The sequence below is a fragment of the Berghia stephanieae genome, chromosome 9, assembly GCF_034508935.2.
Source record: "Berghia stephanieae isolate SIO BIC M18660-M18661 chromosome 9, UCSD_Bste_1.3, whole genome shotgun sequence".
Classification (NCBI taxonomy): domain Eukaryota; kingdom Metazoa; phylum Mollusca; class Gastropoda; order Nudibranchia; family Aeolidiidae; genus Berghia; species Berghia stephanieae.
Window position 1 is genome coordinate 13078032 of NC_088368.1, and position 10664 is coordinate 13088695.

The following is a 10664-nucleotide window of genomic DNA, read 5'->3' on the forward strand; positions in this document are numbered from 1 at the left end:
ATTATCATTATCATTATTATAATAATAATCTGTGCCTTGAGCTCTGGTTGTAATTGATTAAACATATTTCCGCTTTAAATTTCACGTGTAATCATATAAGCGCAAAAAAATTATTGACACAACGGATAGTAATTAAGGATTTAAAACACTATCTCGAGTGCTAAAATCATTATTTATCCCCAAAACACATCAGATTCTAACTATTTCTAGTTGTTCTATAAAATGCATCACAACCAGATAGATCGATAACAATTATTGTTCATAAAGTCAATGTTTTATCTTGATTTAAATGACAAACATTGTCTATAGACATTATTCCAAATATTGAACATTTTATCCCTTATATATTTTCTATGTCTATAAAGCAACCAAATGTATTGTCATTTGTATTTAAAATCAACGATTTAATAACCATTGACTTATATGAAGTTCAACGGCTTGCTTTTAATTGTGCCTAATTCCGACCGGGCGTTTGTGTTTCTCGGATCTGTTAGTCTGTGATACCGAGAAACAAGTCCGTCGCCATTAGCTTTTAATCCTGACCAAATTTCAAATGATTATCTTAAAAATAATGAAAGGCGAAAACCATGACAAAATAGTTTTTAATCCCGACAGTTATCCACATCCCAACACGACATCACTGGTTGAAATAACAATCCATGTGACTTCACCATTAACATCTCTAACAGATGATAATGGACTTCACCAATGGACACAACAACAACGACTAGGCACTTATTGACCTCACCTGAAAGAGCAACATCAACTGAAGGGACACTACAAGGGGAAACAACACTTTCTTTCACTACACAACAAATTAAAACTATGAACACCCGTTATAAAACTTTAACATCGTTTGAACTCGTAACAATATTGGAAGCTAAAAATATATTGTCATATATGCCCAATAAATCATGCCCGCTAGATAAAACACCAACTTGGCTCATAAAGACATGTGCAAATTGTCTTGCTCCAACTTTTGCATCCTTCGTAAATGAAAATCTAGTGTTGCCCGATTTTCCAAATATGCTGAAACATGCCTTGGTTTGACCCCTGAAGAAAAAAGCACATCTTGACTGCAATGAGTTAAAGTATTTTCGACCTGTGTCAAATTTGAATTTCATTTAAAATTAATTGAAAATGTCGTTGCTGCTCGTCTTATTTACCATATTATAGAGATGAATGCCTTAAATGTTAAATTTCAATCTGCATACAAAGCCTCACATAGCAGAGAAATGGTATTACTTAAAATTTTAAAGGATATTGTAAATGATTTAGATAATAAAAATTCTGCGATGCTCGTTTTACTAGATTTAAGTGCCGCATTCAATCAAAATTTTCTTCTGACTAAACTACGTGATCAATTTTATATACGTGGCACAGCTTTGGACTGATTAAATGAATATTTGTTTGAAAGAACAGTCGACATATTTCAACTCCGTCCTTTTTAACTTGTGGAGTGCCTCAGGGATCTATCCTCAGTCCCCTTTTTTTTTCACAATGTATACTGCTCCCCTTTCTGATATGTTATTCACCTTTCCCATTGATTTTCATTTTTATGCTGATGACACTCAGCTGTATGCAAAACTCAATGATTCTGAGCTGTCATCAGTATCTGTTGGAAAATTGCATTGCTAACTTAAAGGATTGGATGAAACTAAAATAACCTAAATTTAATGATGACAAGACAGAAGTGATAACTTTTGGTCATAGATATCAACTCTCAAAAATATCTACAAAAAGAGATACTAGTGGGTGAAAATATTACTAAATCGAGTTCTTGTGTGAAAAATCTTGGGGTGTATTTAGATAAAGGGTTATCCATGGAATTTCATGTTTTAAAATGTGTTAAAGTTGTAACTATCATATTAGAAACATTGAAAGAATCAGACATTATATTGATGAGAGCATTACAATAACGCTTGTTAATTCTTTTATTACTAGCAGATTAGATTATTGTAATGCCCTTCTCATTGGCTGTCAAAGCAGAATAATTCATCAACTACAAAAAAATTCACAATAAAGCGGTTAGACTTATAAAATTAATGAGATCATATAACACCAGTTCTCCAGGAATTGCACTTGCTTTCTGTGAAGTTCATGATAGAATTTAAGTAGTTGTGCTATAGTTTTAGATGTCTGGATAGATCGGCACCAGAATATTTGCAGGAACTGATTAAACAATATGAACCCACCCGAAATTTAAGATAATCTCAGTCCCAACTTCTAAAGGTTACCACATCAAAATACACTTTTGGTAAATAAAAAAACGAAGCCTTTTCATCCAGCGCTCCAAGCACGCACTCAGTCCTCGGACAAAGTCCTGTGAAAATTTATCTTCTTTCAGGAAATGTCTGAAGACTAAGTTGTTCCGTAAGGCTTATTTTTTATGAAATAGATGTTGCTTAGATTTCGCCTCTGTATTCATTCTTATTATGTAGTGGCGTGATTTTCCCCCATTATGCAAAGCGCCGCAGATCACGATTAACGTGGATGTTTAGGTGCTTTATAAATGCATTATTAATTATCATTTATTATTGGGGTATTTGTGTAACCCGGGACCTTCAAACCGTATTATTTCGGGATTAATAAGGTGTTGAAAAATATATTTATATCCAACGATAACAAATTGGGTTAATATTTTTTCCTTTAATTTCATGAGAATGATACAGTTTCCTAAAGAGGGAATTCTAGAAAAAAATTTTTTTTTATTTATTTTTTTTTTGGGGGGGGGGGGGGGGGTCTCTTTGTCACTTATCGCGATACATTATCAAATTCTCTCTTCGCATTCATTTGTAAATGGGTACCTGGCCAATACAATGTTTGAGTGCCATATTTTCAAACAGTTTGTTCACCCCGACATAATACCGTTTAGAGACGATTGGTCACGCCAAGGGTTTTTTGGGTTAAATTTAAATGTGGTTCTAAAGCATTCCAATGTTGTTTTAAATCAGTTCCAGGTAGTTAAAAATGTTGAAATAATTCCAAGGTAGTTTGAAAATCATTTGAAAGTAGTTTTATATCATTTTAATGTTGTTTTCAATTATTTCAAGGTAGTTTTAAAGTTTAAATTCATTCCAAGGTAGGTTGAAAATCATTCCAAGGTAATTTTAAATCATTCCAAGGTAATTTTAAATCATTTAAGGTAATTTTAAATCATTCAAGGTAATTTTAAATCATTCCAAGGTAATTTTAAATCATTCCAAGGTAGTTTATTATTGTTATTATTATTATTATTATTATTATTATTATTATTATTATTATTATTATTATTATTATTATTATTATTATTATTATTATTATTATTATGTCACGGTTGTTTTCAATCCTTTTGAAATGTGTTGTATGTCAGAGAATGGTGAATTTGCATAATGTCATAATATGAATAAATTAATTGATGCGTTGTATTAATATGGCAATTGTATGGGCAGTTGACTTTTAATGTTACTTTTTCGTCATTCACAGAAAACTGTCATTTTTTGTTCTGATATATTTAGTGGCTTAAAGAGGAAAATCCTTATCACTACCATGAGTGTTTTCAAACTTGACTGAAACGTTTTCTCTGATGATTCTAAAGTATTGTGAGTTCTATCTGGGTGTAACATGACTGGTTTAGAAAGCATCTCCCATAGTGGGCAGGGGGGTGCAGACTGTGTCTTCTATCCCCTTATATCTGTTTTTCAACATGCTTTCTGTCTTTGTCTTGGAATGAGATTACTTGGCTTTGTCCTGACCTTGGCCGGAGTCCTAGCTGGGAGGGAAACAGTCAAATTCATAGTTGTTGTTTTGGGAGATGATATTTCTTTTCCTTGTATATCATCTCTATGTTATGTATTATTATATTTGTTATTTTGAATTTATAATGTATGCATTTGAGTGTATTCCTCTTTGTTGGATTGTGTGCTTGTGTCCAGATGAGACTTATAGGTGATCTCAAACTAAGTACACTGGGGGTATGATCTTGGACTCTACATCTGATACCTATTTGTTCCCAGTTCCCATGTGTCTTACTTTTTCTTGGGTGCTTTAATTGTAATTCTAGAACTTTTTACTATCCCATTTTCTTCCTTTTTACTGGCGTTGATATAACCTAAATGTGTTGCAAGCGCCGTAAAACCCTTAAAACCAAACAAAAATAATAGAAAGCATATTTTTCATGTTTTATAAATAAATAGTTATGGTGAAATGAGTACCTGGCCGTTCACAGCGTTGTCTCAGTAGGAAAAAAAATGTAATATCGCCTAATAGGCGTCGTGTGTCGTTCTATATGTTACGTGTTGCTGTTTCAGGGACCCTTTGAGCACTTTTAATGGATATTGTTCTATATAAAAGATCACGTTTTGTTGGTGTTTTTTGTTGTTGTTGTTGCTTTTTAAAATTTTTAAATTTCATTTTATTATTTACATTGTATGGACCAGTTCAGGTTGGTTTATTTGTGGCCCAACCACTCCGGATAATCTCAACATTTCCCAAGAACGGCTACACTCAACTGTTTACAAAGTAAAAAATACACATTATTCAAAATTAATAATTATAAAATAGAACATAACAGTAGTACTGGGTGGGGATCCTGACCTCCCATAGCGGGCAGGGAGGTACATACTGTGTCTTCTATCCCCTTATATCTTATCCAACAAGCTTTCTGTCTTTGTCTTGGAATGAGATTACTTGGTTTTTTCCGGGCCCTCGTCGGAGTCCTGGCTGAGAGGGAAACAGTCAAATGCATAGTTATTGTTTTGGGAGATGATATTTTTTTCCTTGTAAATCATCTCTCTGTTATGTATTATTATATTGGTTATTTTTAATGTATAATGTAAGCATTTGAGTGTATTCCTCTTTGTTGGATTTTGTGCTTGTGTCCGGATGAGACATAGGTGATCTCAAACTAAGTACATTGGTGGTATGCTCTTGGAATCTACATCTGATCCCTATTTGTTCCCAATTCCCCTTTGTCTTGCTCTCTCTTGGGTGCTTTAATTGTAATTCTAAAACTTTCGACTTTCCCATTTTCTTCCTTTTTACTGGCGCTGATATAACCTAAATGTGTTGCAAGCGCCGTAAAACCCTTAAAAACAAAACAAAAACAAACATAACAGTAGTAGAGACGTAATTTACAAGGGGAATAAATATCATCTCTCAAAAGAGTACTGTACATTTGACTGTCTCCCTCCCAGCTAAGGATCCCCGCCAGGACCAGGGAAAAAAGCATGAGCAATCTTAATCTATAGCACAAAGAACAAGATGGAAAAGGAAAACAGATAATGTGGTAGATAGAGGGCACAGCAAGTGACGACCTGCCCACTATGGGAGGTCAGAAGACTCCATCCAGTATGTGTAGGTGGAGAAAGTCAAGTATCCCAAATGGGTCCTTACAGCTGGGGTTTATTTTGGTTCATAGTTCGATAATTGGTAAGTTGATTTGTTTTGGTTTTATTTCATTGGTGCTAATCATGCGATATGTAATAATTTTTGGTCCATTTTGTGTTGACATTGATTGTTTATAAATGATTATTGAGAAAATAAATTACAAATCTAATTTCCTCCACTCCATGACTTTGTACATTTGATATTGCTCCCATAGTGGGTAGGGAGGCACTAACTGTGTCTTCTATACCTCTATAGCTGTTTTCCAATTTGCCTTGTCTTTGTCTCGGCTGAGTTCAGGTTCCTAGCCTCCCATAGTGGGCATGGAGATACTTACTGTGTCTTATATCCCCCTATATCTGTTTTCCAACATGCGTTCTCTCTTTGTCTTGGGATGAGATTACTTGTTTTTGTCCAGGCTCTGGCCGTATATCCTAGCTGGGAAGGAAACAGTCAAACGTATAGTTAGAGTTTTGGGTGTTGATATTTTTTTAACTTGTAAAGCATCTCTCTGTTATGCACTGTATTGTTTTGTTTACACATTATTGGTAAACATGTGATTGTATCCCTCTTATTTGGGACCTGTGCTTGTGTCTGGATGAGACTTTTAGGTGATCTCAAACTAAGTACCGTCAAGTGGGGCTACTTAGGCCACCCGGGGTAACTTAGGCCACTTATTGAAAACAAGATTGCTTATTTTAAAAGATAAATTAATAATAATAATAATAGATCTTTATTGTCCATAAATATGGCAATTTGTCATTTAGTTACACTTGTTATAACTTTAAACGATAACTGTAACATTGAACAGTTATTTCACTCCTACTTATTCTCTCTCTCTCTCTCTCTCTCTCTTCCTTTCACACGTGCGATAAACACAACATAAACATATTCATTTCGTTTTCAATTTGTTACGATTGTGGCAATTCGACACCAAAAATTATCATCATTATCAATTGGTCAGTTAATCTTACATTAAATAAATTAATCAGTTAATCAGTCAACGAATCAATCCTTGGTTTTTCTGTACCATATGAAATATTCAAAATTTTTATTGCTGATGGAACGAACGTTGATTTATACTTGTTAGTTCTACATTTAATCTGACAAAACCTTCTCCAAGATGGTAAAAGACTAAATTCATGGTATAAAATATGTTTTTTATTGTTGGTAATTGAGAATGCTTTCCTTTCTATTGCTTTTCCATGAATTCTTTCTACTCTTTTAAATAATTAGAACCCAATAGATTTAGTAAGCACTCATGAATTTAACTTTTTAAAAAGCAACCTTTTTTATTCTACTAAGTAATCTAAGTAACCTCGGATGGTCTAAGTAACTCCGGTTCACGGTACGTTGATAGTGTGCTCTTGGAATCTACATCTCTTCCCTATTTGAATCAATTCCCCTTTGTCTTACCTTTTCTTGGGTGCTTTAATTGTAATTATAGAGCTTGTTACTATCCCATTTTCTTCCTTTTTACTGGCGCTGATATGACCTTAATATATGTGTTGCAAGCGCCGTAAATCATTAAAAAAAAAAAACAATCTCTCTCTCTTTCTCTCTCTCTCTCTCTCTCTCTCTCTCTCTCTCTCTCTCTCTCTCTCTCTCTCTCTCTCTCTCTCTCTCTCTCTCTGTCTCTCTCTCTGTCTCTCATTTCATTTGTTAGCAACAAAGCCACCACAACATATAACCCTCATGAGGTCGTGAGTACAATATGTGACCCACAGCATCAGAACGGTATGATGTCGAGACGGTTTAGATGTGATCTCATACTAAGTACACTGATAGTGTGCTCTTGGAATCTACATCTTTTCCCTATTTGAACAATTCCCCTTTGTCCTACGTTTTCCTCAAGTCCTTTTAATTGTACATCTAGAATGTTTTTACTATCCAATTTTCATCCTTTTAAAAATAAATAATAAATAAATAAAATTCCCTTTATTCATCCTCAGGGGGAAATTTGTCTTTAGGGTCTATTCCAATGGAAGACTGGAATAACCTAGGCGTCAGCCGCAGAGCAGCGCCGCAAAGTGAGCTAGGTCGAGGTGACTTGCTCAAGGCCACCCAACGCAGCGGCGGATGATTGAACTCGGTAACCTTTCGGGTAGGAAGCAAAGATCGTACCACTGAGCTACGCTGCCCCTGACGCTGATATGACCTAAATGTGTTGCAAGCACCGTAAAACCCTAAAAAATAAATAAATAAATAGTTTTGGGAGATGATATTTTTTGTCTTGTACATCATCTCTGTGTTGCGCAATGTATTGTTTGCTTTACATCAATCTATATGACTTGTAAACATTTGAGTGTGTTCCTTTTATTTGGGACCTGTGCTTGTGTCAGGAGGAGGCATTTAGTTGATCTCAAACTAAGTACACTGATAGTGTGCTCTTGGAATCTATACCCGTCCCTATTTGAACTAATTCCCCTTTGTCTTCCCTTTTCTTGGGTGCTTTTAATTGTAATTCTAGAACGTTTTACTATCCCATTTTCTTCCTTTTTACTGGCGCTGATGTGACCTAAATGTGTTGCAAGCGTCGTAAAACCCTTAAAAACAAGCACTGAATTACAGTTTCGAGTGAGGACCTGTATTACGTTTTTAAACGTTGAACTCAAGAACGCCAACGTTTTGTTGTTATTGTCACCCATCCAGCCTCTGATCATTCTCTACGTTGCTACTGGTCTCAATGTGAAATAGCTTGGCTCGCAGTGATAAAAAGAGAAATATGTGAATTAAATATTGACTAATGTAAAGAACGAAGTCTGTACGTCCCGTTGAAGGAAAACTGAAAAGGGCAAAGAAATTCATGGGAAGTCACCAATGCATGACAGTTAAACTGGTCTGTATTAATTGAGTTATCTCACATAGACCATTAAAAGGAAAAGAGTGCAACACGCTAAGAAAATCAATAAAGAATGAAGTGAGAGGAAGAGTCAATAGGGAATGAAAAACTTCGCGGCGATGGGGGGCTCGAACCAACGACCTTACTGGTACGACAACTCCGCTTGGCCGTGGAGAGGGTAGCGCTACTGTCAGAGCTATCCACCACTCCGAAAAAAAAGTGGTATCAAACTCTACGTCTATTTTGAACTGAGAGGTCACACCAAATACTGATGTATTTAAAAAAAATGATGCTGATATCGTTGAATGAATTATGTTGAAATCATGCGAATTAGTGTTTTAGTTACATTTAAGGTGATGCAATTAATTTGCACAATACTATAGTTGCCGAGAGTGAGAAACCAACGAAACAGTGTTCATCTGTTTTGCTTGATGGTTTTGGTTGGTCTTTTGTTTTTTGTTTGTGTTGTATTTTTCTTAAGATTAATAATAATAATAATAATAAATAATAATAATAATAATAATAATAATAATAATAATAAATAATTAATAATATATAATAATAATAATAATAATAATAATAATAATAATAATAATAATAATAATAATAATAATAATAATAATAATAATAATAATAATAATAATAATAATAATAATAATAATAATAATAATAAAATAATAATAATAATAATTGATGATAATAATAATAACAACACAACAACAACAATAATAATAATATTAATAATAATAATAATAATAATAATAATAATAAATATAATAATATAATAAAAATAATAATAAAACAACAACAACAACAACAACAAAAACAACAACAATAATAATAATAATGATAATAATAAAGATAATGATGATCATGATGATGATGATGATGATGATAATATAATAATAATAATAATAATAATAATAATAATAATAATAATAATAATAATAATAATAATAATAATAATAATAATAATGACAATGATAATATAACAACACACAACAACAACAACAACAACAACACACTACTACTACTACTACTACTACTACTACTACTACTACTACTACTACAATACTACTACTACTGCACTGCTACTACTACTACTACTACTACTACTACTACTACTACTACTACTACCTACTACTGCTCTGCTGACTACTACTACTACTACTACTACTACTACTACTACTACTACTACTACTACTAATAATAATAATAATAATAATAATAATAATAATAATAATAATAACGCCAAGATCAGATTTTTTTTTGCACCTACCGACCACTGTCCACGATTAACATCGTTTGACATTTGTGACATGAATAGACACCATCGTACCACGTCCGATTCGCATTTGAGGGTGAATGTTCCATTCCGCCGGACAGACTTATCAGTTCAATTCAATTCAATTCAAAGATTTATCATTAACCTATTTAATCGCCTATAAGGGGGCATGGTGGACAAGGGTGAAAGTTGGGGAGGATTTTTATTTTTTTCTCTTGAAATAGGAATCCTTTAACGATGTTTAAAAAGAATAATAGGTCATTTAAATTAAGTTTCATCCTCCTCCCTTCCTCTTGATAGGTAGCAATGCAGTCTGAATGATGCAGCAGCCCAGTAATTGTCAAATGGTAGCCCTGATAATATCATATTAAGCAAAGCTTAGTAAATTAACTCGTTTATATTATCTATAACCTTTTAAAATTTTCTTTAGAAACTGTGATCCATTCTTCTTTTATTAAAGCATAAACTTAAAAAAAAGAACAACACCCCCCCCCCCCCCCACCAAAAAAAAAAGCACCCCCCCCCCAAAAAAAAAAAACAACCCCCAAACAATTTCATATTTTGGACACATAGGATGAGCAAACGTGAGCTGAGGCTGGCTTGGTCAGGATAAGCTTCCTTTGTATACGGAATAAGAAAACCCCCACTAATATGGAATCTTTTTTTTTTTAATCTGAAATTTTGGAAGATCAACTCCATGTAGATCCATGTATGTACATAGGTGTATAATATACTATTAATTAATAAATATATGGTTACTGATGACAAAATGGCATAAATATTATAAACTTTGACCTCAAACTTCAAATGTGATGATGATGATGATGATAATGATGATGATGATGATGATGATGATGATGATGATGATGATGATGATGATGATGGTGGTGGTGGTGGTGGTGGTGGTGGGACGATGCGAATGAAAATTATATTGCAATAAATTTTCTGTTTGTGAGCGAATGCTTTTTGAGCGACCGGAGACAAAAGCACCAATTAGGACAATGTTAGCCTACCAAATATATCTCCCTAAGATCTCATTCAAGTCTATTGATTAGGATTCACCATAAAAAATTTTCTAACATATGATATTGTGTATTTTTGAGATTGACAATCAATACAAAAGACAAAGTTTCGGATATAAATTATCTATTTGATAATGCAGTTTAGACTGAG

The 10664-nt window shown here is 33.5% G+C and overlaps 1 long non-coding RNA gene across 1 annotated transcript; it reads left to right on the top strand.

The window, feature by feature from the left end:
* Positions 1-2738: 2738 nt before the first annotated feature.
* LOC144979717 (uncharacterized) lies at positions 2739-5545 on the top strand. The gene is made up of 2 exons (XR_013646758.1): positions 2739-3104; positions 3166-5545. It is a non-coding gene; the product is annotated as an uncharacterized LOC144979717 (long non-coding RNA).
* The last annotated feature ends 5119 nt before the right edge of the window (positions 5546-10664 follow it).